We start from the raw sequence: 13,709 nt of genomic DNA, 5'->3' as shown, positions 1-13,709 counted from the left end.
GTTTCCTTCTTGTGCTGTGTTCTCTGGGAGAAATGTCATCCACATCTGTGGTTTCGGTAACTAACTGTATGCAGTTGGCCAGACAATTTATATCTGAAGTTCAACTCTTTCTCTCATCCTATGTAAGCAAGTGTTCTATTGGACTTTTTTTTTCTAAAGATTTTATTTATTTATTTGAGACACAGAGAGAGAGAGCACAAGCAGGAAGGAGAGTTACAGAGAGAGGGAGAATCAGACTCTCCACTAAGCAGGGAGCCCAGTGGGGTTCCGGGATCCCAGTACCCTGGGAGATCATGACCTAAGCCAAAGGCAGATGCTTAACCCACTGAGCTACCCAGGTGCCCCTCTAATGGACTTTTTTTTTTTTCCTAATGGACTTTTTAAACACAAAGGCACCTCAAACTCAACATGTCCCCAAATAAACTCACTACCTTCCTCCAAAAAAAAAAAAAAAAAAAAAAGGCTCCTTTCCTATCTTCTGTAGCTCACTAGTTAAGCCCAGTTATCATCAATACAGTTTGCTAAGGAAAAACCTGGACATCAACTCCAACCATCCCATTTGTCTTACCCAATATAGCAAATCACCAAATCCTGGTTAAGTTTGTCCCTTGAAGACATCTTCTTCTACTCAGTCTTACTGATTTGGCCCTAATTCTAGCTATTATCTTCTTTTACCTGGGATAGTGTAGTGCTGCCTAACTGGCATTCCTTCCTGCCCTCTTGTTCCATCCCACACACATTCTACCCACAACATCCCAGAGTGATCTTTCACAAATCTAAGTAGAGTTCACTCCCCTGCTTATAATTATTCCCATTGCTCTTAGGATAAAGTCCAAAGTTCTTCGTGGCCCTTCCCGATCCAAATCCCTGACTTCCTCCTTAGCTTTATCTCTTGACTTCTCCCTTACCCCTCTCCTTTAACTATATTAAACACCTGTTAGAAGTCTGTTCTTCTAACAGCGATTCCCAGATTTTCAGATTTTATACACCTGCAGTTTTTGTCTTGTTAATTTCAAAAATAGAGTCACCTATTTTTAAAAAAAATCTATCATCTACTATCACTGTCATTCTATAGAAGAGTGGCCATTTTTTTTTTTTAAGATTTTTTTTTTATTTTATTTATTTGACAGAAAGAGATCACAAGTAGACAGAGAGGCAGGCAGAGAGAGAGAGAGGGAAGCAGGCTCCCCGCCGAGCAGAGAACCCGATGCGGGACTCGATCCCAGGACCCTGAGATCATGACCCGAGCCGAAGGCAGCGGCCTAACCCACTGAGCCACCCAGGCGCCCCAAGAGTGGCCATTTTAATGCCAGAAAGCCAGTTGGTCGTAAAACCAATTACTGTAATTGAATGACTTTAGTTTTGAAAAGACTTACCACATTATCTTCATTTCCCCATTGATGGGTGAAAATTTCATTCTGGCTCAGCAAATATCTGAGATCCTTTGTTTGGGAACCACTATTGTAGAAATAGACCATCCTCTTTTATACCTCGGGGTCTTTGAATTTTTTTCTGTGCCTGGAATCCTCTTTCCATCTCCTTCTTCCCCTCTCATCCCTTCTCCAGGTGTCAGCTTAGATGATCCCTCCCTGGGAGGGGAGGTCCTAGCACAGCACTTCTTAGGCTGTATTTCAGGCCCTGGGTTCTCACCTGTCTGCCCCACTAGACTAGAAACTCTAGGAGGGCAGGCTCTATGTCTGTTTTGTTTTTCCAGTGTTTTCTTAGAGCCAAACACATTCCCTGGAGCACAAAGTTCAATAATTATTTGTTGAATATATTGAATGAGTACATTTTGTGTAAGACCCAGACAAAAATAATCAGTGACCTCATCACTATCATGGTAAATTGATAGTTCTGAATCTGTGAATTGGCTATGTAACCTTACTCATGTAATTATTTAGATTTGTTTTCCTTAGATTTTAATAATATGTTTTCCTTATATTTATTTTTATCTTTAGTGTATTTTTCCAATGGTAATAACTGATTGGTTTGTGAATTTTTCATTTTTTTTTTAAGATTTTATTTATTTATTTGACAGGCAAAGATCACAATTAGGCAGAGAGGCAGGCAGAGAGAGAGGAGGAAACAGGTTCCCTGCTGAGCAGAGAGCCTGATTCGGGGCTTGATCCCAGGACCCTGAGATCACAAGGCAAAGGCTTTAACCCTCTGAGCCACCCAGGCGCCCGGTTTGTGAATTTTTCAAATTGTATTTAGTTTCAGTTATCTTTAAAAGACAAATAAGCATAAAAACAAACGTGAAATTAGAGCTATAGTGTTAAGCGTCCTGTATTCCCTAGAGGACAAATTTTTATATAACTTGAGCTGTAATGTATTTAATTCAAACTATGTTTTGTGTATAATATTGCATGATTCTTCTATTGTTCTAGTTGTGGCTAAAGGCACTTTTACCTGTAAGTATTGTTCTAAGTAAATAAAAACTCATACTGGAGATGTAAGTCTACTATCTGATATTTAGATATTCAATAAATCAAAGCATTGACACTTTCTTTAATGTATTTTTGTGTAAGCACATTCAAGCTGCTTCAGATATTAAATAAAGTCTAGTATACTAAAACTGTGACATTTTTCTTTAATGCATTTTATGTATGTATATTGATGAAACATTTGAATGTAAAGATACCAGATCCTGGCCTATGTTACTGGTTTTGCAAGTGGGTCTTCTGACCCTTGTGACTCAGGAGAGAGATGTTTCCCATGAACCTGACACAAAATGGATTTGACCTTTTTTCTTATATTTTGAAGTTTCCTAACTGTGCTTTTGTTTGTGAATGGGCCGGGTGGTAAGGGGAACTAATTTCTATCTCATTAGGACTCTTTCTCCCAGAACATGTCATTTTATCTGGGAGAAGACAACAGCTGCTTTTCCCTATTGAGCCGCAGGAGAAGCCAAAAAATGGTACCCTGGTGCCTGCTGAACCACGGCGGGATCGACGTGCCAGAGTTTGGACAACATCACCCCGTGATGCCAAGATGTGCATGGTTGTTTTGGGCTCTGTGGATTTTGTTTTTTCACAGATAGCCCACATTCAAGGATGCAGCTCTGACTTCTCCTGGGAGTGTTTCGTTTAGTTTCTCAAGAGGCAATCTTGAAAGCGTATTTCCATTTCTGACTTAAAATAATTTTATAAGTACACTGAAACCAAGTGCCCGCTGAAGAATGTGGTTCGGTCGTTTCAGCTGGTCACAGGATGTGTTTCTAGGCAATAGGATGACAGTGCAAAAGATGGGAGAAGGAGCATGTTGAGCAAGGTCGCACAGCAAACATTCATGGGTAACACTCCCTTTGATCCAGGCGTTTGAGAAACCCATCCATACGGGTCAGACAGCATGGCAACCACAGAAAAGATAGACAGAAACCACACTTAAGCGTTGACCTTTTGCCACACATTTGTGTCCAGATTTTGGTTTCAGGTCACATTATTCTCACATATATAGTCACCTTCCAAGTCAGAAATAGGACATATAACAACTCTCAGCTGCTTCAAGTTTTTTATGGATCAAAAACAAAACACTGTATGCACAAACCCCTACTTTGATACACAGCACATTTTTGTGCCATATACACATATATTCTACATCCACACATAAGAGCGCTGTAGTGTATTTTAGGGCCAGATAGGCCAGGAAGTGAAAATATGCACCTTGTTGTCACACAGACCTGAGTTTGAACTAGGCTCCAGCAATTATCAGCTGCTTCATTTTGAACAAGACATGAGATAAGTGAGTATATAAATGCCAGATCTAACCTAGAGTGAGCATATGTGAAACGCGAGTTCTCACCATTATTACTACAGAGCAGCCGTGCCAGGGCCAAACTTGAAAAAGCCAAGAACCTTGGTCTTAGGATATATCTGCAGATTGTCATCCTTGCACATGAAAATATGAAAAGTCATGTTAGAGATGTATATGGCACCCCACTATCATCTATAAATACTTGGAGAAAATTCATAGAATGTAAACTGCTGAGGACTGTCCCAATCACGGAACACCCCACCTCTGCTCTTGCTAGGAAATCCCTGATCATCAAAAAAGAAAAAGAAAGAAAGGCTTCTCAGGGGAGAAGATGTGTAGAAGGAATAGTTCTCTGACCTCAGTGGCCTTGTTTTGCAACCTCAGGGAGTGCTAGAGATGTCTGGGGATTTGCTGTTTTTGGAAGGGGGCAGTCTAGTAATTTGAATCTGGGCACTGGGAGCGCCTCCGTTCTAATATCAGATTGGCTCGTGATACCACTGGAGGCACTTGACGGGTACTCACATTCTGTGCTTGAGATTCCAGTAAATGGGGGACAGCCATTTCTCTGGCCTTGGAAGTCTTCCATCCCAGATCTCCCAATGAGATTTAAGATAAAACTCCTTGGAAGCAGCCCATAGTGTTGAATAAGGTAGAAGGTGTAGAGGGCGCTAGATACGGTACTTACCTTGGGACTGAGTGGGTGTGAGATACCAGTATCTGATTCTTTCTGTCTGAAGCGGCAGTGGCTTCTCAAGAAAAGTATTTTGTTTGTTTGTTTTGTAAGAAGTCAGTGGTCAACAATCTACGTTCCCGAATGTCTGAACACCCCTGAATATCTAGTTACCCCAATTGGTTTAATAATGTTTCAATGAAGAGACAATTTTAAGCCCCTTTGACTGGAAGATGGTAACATTTGCTTAGGTTTGACTCATGGGAAGGCCCTCAACCTGGCTCAGCTCTGCCACCAGACCTTTCTTCAGGGCTCTGCTCTGCACAGTCACCAGAAGTAGCCAAGAGACTACACTGAATTGTGGATTGGAGGATTCCCTGATCAAACTGACCTTCTACTTTACTGAGTCCGATTTCCTACAGGGATTCTAGGATATCCGAAAACCCTCTCTTCCACAGGAAACACAACCTTTGGCTTGACAATCAGAAGGTTTAGAATGCAAGTAAATTTAAGAGAAGTGGAATGATATCAAAAACCTTTCTAAGTAACAGGCTTTAGTGAGGAAAAGATGGTGAGAACGCCAAGTCGGTACAAGGAAACAGGTAAATATTTCCTATAGATCCGAAGTTGAATCCTTTGTTCTATGAATGTGGACAGAATCTTGAAAAACCGCTAAATTTATTTATTTTTTTTTTTTTTTTTTTTTTTTTTTTTTTTTTTTTTTTTAAAGATTTTATTTATTTATTTGACAGAGAGAGATCACAAGTAGGCAGAGAGGTAGTCAGAGAGAGTGAGAGGGAAGCAGGCTCCCTGCTGAGCAGAGAGCCCGATGTGGGACTCGATCCCAGGACCCTGAGATCATGACCTGAGCCGAAGGCAGCGGCTTAAACCACTGAGCCACCCAGGCGCCCCCCGCTAAATTTATTTTAATATAGTCCAGAAACACGACTTCAGTAACAGTGCCTTTCATTGCCCAACATTGCCTTTCATCCACAGACCTCATCATTCTTGATTCTTATGACCAGGGAAGATGTTAATTACCTGCATAAGGAAAACAACCTTACAGTTAACTAAGGTAGTAAATACCAGAGCTAGAACTCAGCCTGAAACTCCTGCCTCCAAATCCCAAGCTCTCACCACCCCATCATGTTTAGTTCAGATCAGGAGAGCCTTGTTATTTGTTATTATGAAATAGTCAAAAAGAGCACACAATCTTGGAGTCCACAAACTGACGAATGACTACATACAGCATGGTGTATCCATGCAATGACATTCTACTTAGCAACACGCTGCAACGGGGACGCATCTGAAAAACATGGGGTTAGGTGAAGGAAGTCAGGCACAGAAGAACACTACTGTGTGATTCCACGTATATAAAACGGCCAGACAAAACAAATATATTGAGACAGAAAATGGGTTCGTGGTTGCCTGGGGGAGGGGGTGGTGAGAGCCAACGCTGACTGCAGAGGGGAGCTTTGTGGGGTGCTGGGAATGTCCCACATTTACACCTTGGTAAATCACCGTTGAACTTCACACTTACAGGGAGTGAATTTTATGGTCTCTAAATTAATCCGAATAAATTGCTTTCGAAAAACAGGAGGCCCAAGTCTCACTGACAGGTGATGCCATGTTTACAGTTTCCCGGAGGTAGCTCAACTAAACAATGGAATCATCTGGCTCAGACGGAAGCACTTGGTTCTTGTGCGAGCAGCAAATGATTTATTAGTTTTGCGCTGCTGATAAGACCATTAAAAGCAGATGACATAGCACTCAAGGGCAGTGCCATGCTTGCTGCTTTCACCCGTCTCACCGGCCCTCAACCCGGGCAAATGTCCCCTTTCTGCCAACCTCTGACATTCATGCTGATTGTCACATGACTTTCCCATTTTTTTTTTTAAGATTTTTTATTTATTTGACACACAGAGATCACAAGTAGGCAGAGAGGCAGGCAGAGGGAGAGGGGGAAGCGGACTCCCTGCTGAGCAGAGAGCCCGATGCGGGGCTCGATCCCAGGACCCTGAGATCATGACCTGAGCCGAAGGCAGAGGCTTAACCCACTGAGCCACCCAGGCACCCCGACTTTCCCATGGTTTATTATTGTTGTCGTTATTGCTATTGCAAAACATAGAGAAACATACAAATTGGAGAGCTAAGGTTTCCTGCTCTATTGAGGGCACGAATTGGCAAGGAATTGTATTACCAGTGGGTCAGGGCTTTTTTAACACCCCTGAAAACTAGCTCTGATTCCCTGGGGGCACTGCAGAAAGGGGAGCCAGGAGAAGGGGGTGGCATTCAGGAACGAGTGCCAGGGGAAAATGAGACAAGGCAATCATTCAAAAGGCCGTGAATCTCAGGGACACAGGAGAACTATGGAGGTGAAAGTCAGTGAGGGACTGTGCGTCTGTGAAAAGACAGTGCCTCTGATTTTCATGATACAATGGCAAATGAAAAAGCTCAGTAGCCAGTTAGCTCCCTCAAGCATGACCTGTCCCATTCCTGGGCACAACGAGTCCCCCTATTCCTGGACTCTTGCTCTGAATTTAACTTTTGAGCCAATCTTCATAGCAGGATGTCAGCTTTTCTGCCCTTTAAAAACCACTTCCCTGCAGGACTTGTGAACCTGAAAGGGGAACCATCCCAAGGAAAAGAGCCGTGTCTTGGGAGTTGGCCCTCCGTCCACATCACTCTTCCTGATGCCACAGTGAGCAAATCTGCCCCAACGGTAATAGCAACACTCGAGGTAACAAGTAACAGGTTACTGAAATGAGTGGAAGTTCAGACCTTCCAGGACACCCCACGAAAAATTTCTTTTATTAAAACTCCACATAACATTTATCAAATCTGCTCGTTTCGCAAGTGCACTTCCGTACTCATGATCTGCGGCTTAAAATGAAAGACCAGATGGATGAAGTTCAGCTGTTCATTCCTCGCTCTGGAATTTTTTCTGGAAATCGGTTTTTTGCCTTTCTGGTTTTCACGTGATCAGTATACCTGTCCATCTGCTTGCATGGGGCTCCTCTCTCCATGTTCGAATTGGTTCAACAAACGAAAATTGGACGTGCTCCACGTAGGGCAAAGCATCAGAGGCTCTATTAAAAATTTCTGTTTTTCGTCCCATCCGTCTTTCATTTCGGTACATTTTGTAATGATACACAAGGAAATCTCAATGTGAGAAGCAGCTTGAACTTCTGACACAGAACCGTGAGTATCTCTGACCAGCTGGGTCTGCTTCAGAGGTTTCTGGAACCTCTCAGAACCCCAGAACCCATTTCCGTCCTTCGTTAAGCAGAACTAATGGTATCTCTTTCAGCGAGGGCTGCCTTACACGTGGCAAGTGGGAGCGACACACAATGATTCCACGGAGGTCGTGCTGGTTCACAGACTGCCCGGCACGTCGTCCGTGAAAGCATGTTGTGAACTGCAGATGTTATACAATTGCAAGATATTATTTTTATAAATAGCTCTAATAATTTTAAATTTGACTCATGCTCACTACATAAGTTGGCATCGCTTGGAGATTGGCTTGACTGCCAGGCCTCAGAGTGAAGACTTGATAAGGGTGTTGCCAGTTCTCCTCTGAACCCCGTGGCCTGTTTGGTTGTTGTGTGTGCAGAGCCTGACCTTTGCCTGACATTCCCCCGGGGAGCTATCTGAGCCGCTCCCGGCAGACAGGCAGGGAAGTCGGAAGCTTTGCTTCCTTAGGGGTCGTTACTAGTCCGGCAGCCTTGTGACACCGTCGGCAGGAAATGCTGGAAACCCAAATCCTTCTCTGTAAGTTGTAAAATAGGTTAGATCAAGTCAGAAAGCAATCTCGCACCTGAACATCGAAAGGGATTAAATTAGCCTTTAAAAAGGGGGAGGGAGTGGGGTGGAGGGAGGGTCAAAGCGAGGAACAATTTGTTAACGGTAGATAGACCCTTGACATTTGTGAGAATAAGGGAGTTTCCAGTTTGCCGATTTTGCACATGACCCTATGGCGTGTGATTCCATGTTTCCTCACTGGCAAATTGAGGATGATTTAAAGAAGAAAGGTCTCCATGAAATGAGCAAGAATGCCATCATGAGACACAAATGCTTCTGTCGCCAGAAGGGCTCGCTCATTAGTTGGAGACCACACTCACAGGCAGACTGGCCATAAAGTGGGGGCTTCTGTGCCCATGTGAGTATTGGGGTTCACAGGAGGAGTAGGGTGTTGTGGGGGCGGGGGAGCCGAGATGCTGGATTACAATTAGGCAGCCCTTCTACAGAAGCCTTTTTTTTTTTTCCAAGATTTTTCTTATTTATTTGACAGAGAGGTACAGCAAGACAGGGAATCACAAACAGGGAGTGGGAGAGGGAGAACAGGTTTCCCGCGGAGCAGGGAGCCTAACCCGGGGTTCCATCCCAGGACCCCAGGATCAAAACCTGAGCAGAAGTCAGGCACTCCCTCTACATCCAGGCACTCCCTCTACAAGACTTTTTGGTAAACTGCTTAAAGAGACCTCAGAAAAAAGCAGTTCAAATCACCTAAGACCTAGTCGTTGGTCATGATTCTATTATTGCTTTAAGGATAGCTTCACTTTCATAACTAATTATGTATTTATAATTTTATACAATTATTCTTAAAGAGGGGTTTAACACTGGATAATCTCCAGGCTTCAGAAGACTTGGATCCACTCCTGCTTACGCAATAATTCACCTGTTTTTTGGTTTGTTTTTGTTTTTTTTTAACATACTTCTTGAACACCTAATAATGAAAAAGCCTTGGGGACAATGCATGGGGCAGGTGTGGCCCCTCCCCTTGGAGAAAAATGCCTTTGGGGCAAAGATCCATTTGAAACAAGCCATCCTAAGTGGGGTGCTGCCCAGAATGCAGTCTGTGGGAGCTGGGAAAACTGAGCTGGCCTCTGGCATCAGGAGAAGCCTCTCCTTGGGTTTGAGACTTACTTAAGACCCAGGCCTGGAGCCTGGTAGAAGAGGCAAGGGCATTCCAGGCACAGGGTGGAGCATGGACAATGGCCCCGGGGATGATGGAGCAGACTTAGGGAGTTCAGAAGCCCAGTGTGAGAGTTGCAGGAAGTGACCCCAGCTGAGAGTTGTGATGTCAGTAAGGCCTGGTGCTGGAGGGGCCAGAGGGCACAGTAAAGATTCTGTCCTAAGGACAATGGAAGCCATTCAAGGATTTTAAACAATGAATGACCCAAGGAGATTTGTGTGTTTAAAAGGTTACTCTGTTGAGAGTACACTTATCTTGATGAGCACTGAGTAACTTACAGAATTATTGAACCTCTATATTGTACTAATATAATGACTGAAACTAATATAACATTGTATGTAGACTATACTGGAATTTTAAAAAAAAAAGGGTTACTCTGCCTATACTACGGAAAAGGGGAAAATGTCAGTCTTCCAAGAAAATGAGGACAGCAGCTTTGACTCAAGTTCAGGCAAAGAGGAAGTAAAAAATGAAGCAGGAATTCAAGGGCTGTTTAAAATCCGGGAGTCTGGGCCTTGTAGATTAACTATGCCCACTTCCGGCAAGAGGGAGCCAAAGGCCACACACAGGCTCCAGCAACTGGGGTTGGGGGTGGGGAGGATGCCACTTTCAGAAATGAGGAAGTCTGAGCTTGGGATAGGGGAAGCAGAAAGAGGGAAATCAAGATACTGGTTTGAGGCAGGTTGAGTTCTAGGTGACAGCGAGACACCCAGAGAAACAAATTTTAGTGCAGTAAAATAACACGTCCTTGTAAATCTGGACCTTGGAATCTTTTCACATCACTGAAACTACTCATATGAAATCTGTGACTGACAAGGTCCGACTGCGGAATAAAACAGTAGACACAGGGAAATGAGATTTTAATTAAAGAGATTCATGTAAGTCATTCATTGTGCTCTATTATGTGGTTATCAACAGAAATGCCTATGTATTTTGAAATACAAAGAATTCCTGAAATGACCAAATTCTTCCTGAAATTTGGAGGTTATCAAAGAAAACGCAGAAACCATCGTTAGGTCCTCACAACACTTCCAAACATGGAGAGCCGAAAGTACATAACCCACAAGTGAAGGAACTCACTTTCAGGCAGAGGGTCTCCTGCCTCATGGAGTGTTGGGCTGATGCAGTTCTTACACACAAGAGGAGGCAGGAGGTCTCCAATGACTGCCTACAAGTACTGTTCACTGAAATACCAGATCTGCAGGATGGGTATTGCTGACTTTTGAAGGTGCTGATGGGTTTTGCTCCTGTTGAGTTTCCATTAACATTAAGACACTTGCTGGGATTAACAGTTGCCTGTCTGTAAGAGGGCAAACTATGGCTCAGGGATAACATCAAAGACTTCCACTTAACAGCAGATGATAATGAAGTCCAAAACTCCTTGACATGGCTTTCAAGTAAAAAGTATTCAACATCTATATGCATCTACCATGAGGCCGGTGGCTGTTAAAAAAGAAGAAGAGGAAGGGATACCTGGGTGGTTCAGTCAGTTAAGCGTCTGCTTTTGGCTCGGGTCATGATCCCAAGGTCCTGGGATTGAGCCCCGAGTCAAGCTCCCAGCTCAGCAGAAAGGAGAACTTGCTTCTCCCTCTGCCTGGCACTCCACCTGCTTGTGCGCTCTCTATCTCTGACAAATGAATAAATAAAATCTTTTTAAAAAAGAAAAAAGAAGAAGTAAGACTGGTGGGCAAGATACCAAGGCATTCTCTTGGAAATAGTCCATGAGCTAGGGTCAGTTTCTGCCCATCTCCACTTCCTCCCCACCCCTAAGCAGAAGAATGCCCTGGGTTTTGTTTTTCTTTGCTTTCATACTCCTGTACGTTTGCTCAGAGTCTGCTGTCTCTGCCTGGAAAGCTTGTTATCAGCTTCTGTGCCTTCTCCAGCTCCCCCCACGTGGGCTGCACTGTGTTTTCATCTGTACTCCATGTCTCTCATTTTGCGGGCACCTTGGCTGAGCTGTCCCTGCACTGTGTTACTGTCAGCTGTCTGCCTCTCTCCCAGGAGTGTGAGCTCCTGAGGGCAGGGACCAGATCAATTTCTATTTTTCTGTTTGTAATCCTAGCTTCCAGCACAGTACCTGTCCACACAGCCGGCACTTAGTAAATGTGTGTTGAATAAACAAACAGATGATAGCATTTTCAAGAGGAAACCAAAAGAGAAAAAAGACTGAAAGAGCAAACTCTGTTTTTACTAAAAAGGAAATCGCCGATATACTGTGAAATCATGGGTATCTGACTGTGAATCAAGAACCATGAAAATAATTCTCCCCAGGATAGATAATTTTTTAACAAAAGATGCTAATCGTCAAAAGGCTGGTATATTATTGACTTTAAAGCAATTCAACCCCAAAACACAATGTAATAGAGTAAAAAAAAAAAAAAAAATCCTGAAATAGAAAATGCCAATGCCTGGAAGACATTTGATTGGATTTTTTTTTTTTCTTCAAGGTAGACAAATTTGTAAAGAAATCTTAATTCTTCATCATACTTAAGTCTGGCCAGGCTCAGGTGGTCTTGTTTAACTGCTCAGCAGAATTTTAGCCAATGGATTTAAAGTTTGTGGGGATTCCAGTGAACTAAGATCATCCAGGAATTATAATTATTATGGTAACCAGAATGATTAGATTAGGATATCTAAGGACCACTGTACTGAAGGTACTGTCCTTGAGAGGCCATAATTTTTTTTCTCAGGGATACTGTCACAGAGCAAAACTCTTCCAGATTCATTTCCAAAGTTGTTCATCAGCCATCCAAGATTTGAGAGAAGAAAGTCACATAAGACTACATTTATTTTGAGTTGTTCCAATGAGAACACTAAACTATACTGGGTGATCTTCAAGAGATTAGTTTCAACACAATTGAAAGAAAATTTTTTTAACGATTTGAGACATCCAAATAATGAAATGGATTTTTGCTAATGTATAATTTTTACTGGAAGTATTCAAGCAAACCCTAGATGACCACTTGTAGAAGTGATAGAAGGTTAATGTATTTCAAAGTCCCTTTGAATGCTGAGAATCTGTGATTCCAAGAGCATCTGAGTAATTGTTTTATAGTCACCCTAAATGTACATTACAATCTGTATGCATTAAGCCAGGCGTGTGCTCAAACATCACCTCATTACAGACATCTTACCTGTGTGAAATACTACCCCCACAGTCTTCCTTCTTCCCTTTTACCCTGCTTTTACTCTCCTACCCTATTTCTCTCCATAGAGCTTCTGTCCAATGTTTTTTGGTTTTTATTTGTTTATTTTTTATTGTTTTCCCCATCTAAGGAATGTAGGGATGCCTGGATGGCTCAGTCAGTTAAATATCTGCCTTCGGCTAAGGTCATGATCTCAGGTACCTGGGATTGAGTCCTGTATCAGGCTCCATGCTCTGTAGGGAGCCTGCTTCTCCCTCTGCCTCTGCTCCCCCTGCTTGTTCTCTCTCTCTCTCTAACAAATAAATAAATAAAAATTTTTAAGAAAGGAAAGGAAGAAAGAAAGAAAGCTCCATGAAAAAATGGATTTTGTTGGTTTTCTTCACTGCTCTAACTCCAGAACCTAAATTGAAATCTGGCAGAAAGTGTGTGTTTAATGTATTACCCAATAAAAATAATATTAAAATATTACTGAAAATTTACAAATTAGAGAGAGAGCAAAAGGAAGAAAGGGAGAGAGAAAAACATGATTCCACTACTTTTTGGTACATAATTATATACTCCTTGTATTTTCTTCTCATCTCTTTACTTTCAAAAAGGTTTTTATATAGTTGTAATCATCATTCATCTTTCTACCTAAAATGTTTTATACAACTGAACAATCCTCATCTCATTCACCAAACTGGCTATAGTGATTTGATGTCATTTCCAAAAATCAAACCCATTTTCACATTAAAAAAAAAAGATGTGGGCACCTGGGTGGCTCAGTGGGTTAAAGCCTCTGCCTTCGGCTCGGGTCATGATCCCAGGCTCCTGGGATCGAGCCCCACATCGGGCTCTCTGCTCCACAGGGAGCCTGCTTCCTCCTCTCTCTCTGCCTGCCTCTCTGCCTGGTTGTGATTTCTCTCTGTCAAATAAATAAAATTAAAAAAAAAAAAAAGAAAAAGAAAGATGTGTGACCAGTAAGGCTACACAAAAGTTATATGCCATAGCCCAAAGAAAACCAACAAACTCACCATTTCTAATTTCATAACCATCTCTCTCATCAGTATCATTGAAAAGAGTCATAGCTATTTTTGGAGGCAGAATACCATTATGAGCTAAGATCATAATAGCCAAAACATTCTTGCCAAAAAAAAAAAAAAGTTGGAGGACTTACCCTCCTGAT

The sequence above is a fragment of the Meles meles genome, chromosome 10 (assembly GCF_922984935.1).
Source record: "Meles meles chromosome 10, mMelMel3.1 paternal haplotype, whole genome shotgun sequence".
NCBI classification, from domain to species: Eukaryota; Metazoa; Chordata; class Mammalia; order Carnivora; family Mustelidae; genus Meles; species Meles meles.
The sequence above is the reverse complement of the archived record's forward strand: the minus strand, read 5'-3'. Positions refer to the sequence as shown.